The sequence below is a fragment of the Etheostoma spectabile genome, chromosome 15 (genome assembly GCF_008692095.1).
Source record: "Etheostoma spectabile isolate EspeVRDwgs_2016 chromosome 15, UIUC_Espe_1.0, whole genome shotgun sequence".
Lineage (NCBI taxonomy): Eukaryota > Metazoa > Chordata > Actinopteri > Perciformes > Percidae > Etheostoma > Etheostoma spectabile.
The window spans coordinates 22,771,431-22,772,061 of record NC_045747.1 but is presented as its reverse complement, the minus strand read 5'-3'; the positions used below and the strand labels follow the sequence as shown (position 1 = coordinate 22,772,061).

At 38.5% G+C, this 631-nt stretch overlaps 1 long non-coding RNA gene across 1 annotated transcript in view; it reads right to left on the bottom strand.

The window, feature by feature from the left end:
* Positions 1 to 631, bottom strand: part of LOC116703387 (uncharacterized) — a 4,427-nt gene that overhangs the window by 1,254 nt on the left and 2,542 nt on the right. The window contains exon 2 of the long non-coding RNA XR_004335420.1: positions 123 to 127. This is a non-coding gene — a long non-coding RNA (uncharacterized LOC116703387). The remainder of the gene's footprint in view (positions 1 to 122; positions 128 to 631) is intronic.

The window sequence follows — 631 nt, the reverse complement described above, 5'->3', positions numbered from 1 at the left end:
TATTCTTTAGAATTTCAGTGGTCTTAGTTGATTGATTAATTTAACTTTGGGTCCCTGGTCCCTACACTAGGAACCCCTGGACCTGTTAACCACAGACCCAAATCTTCTCAGCTGTTCCTGACATATGCTCCTGTCTCTTCATGTGATTCATTATGTTTGGCACATTGTCTGTGTCAGTTCTAATATCATAAGAAGTTAATAATGTAAAGAATGTAAATGCAAAGGCTCCTAACCCTATAGTTTTGCACATATCATGTAAGACTTGACTTCTCCATTTTTTTGCACATAACTCTCCAGAAAGTGCCATTTAATGGTTTATTTAAAAAAAAAACATTCCTGGGGGGGCATACCCCAGACCCCCCTAGGGAGAGCCCCCTATCCCCCCACACAGAAAAAATACCAATTTAAACCCTGAAGGATAATGATACTAAAAGAGTTAAAGAAATTGCTTCGTACGCAGAAAAATATGGGTTTGCCCCCCCAAATCTCACTCCAAGGTTTTTGGAAAAGTTGGCTGCTCTGCAGAGAGACACATACATATAAGTACTTTCGGCTTAAATAATTGATTTAAAAGTTTCGACAGTGTTGTTTTGTGGAATATACAGTCCTGTACATATATACTTGCAACCAT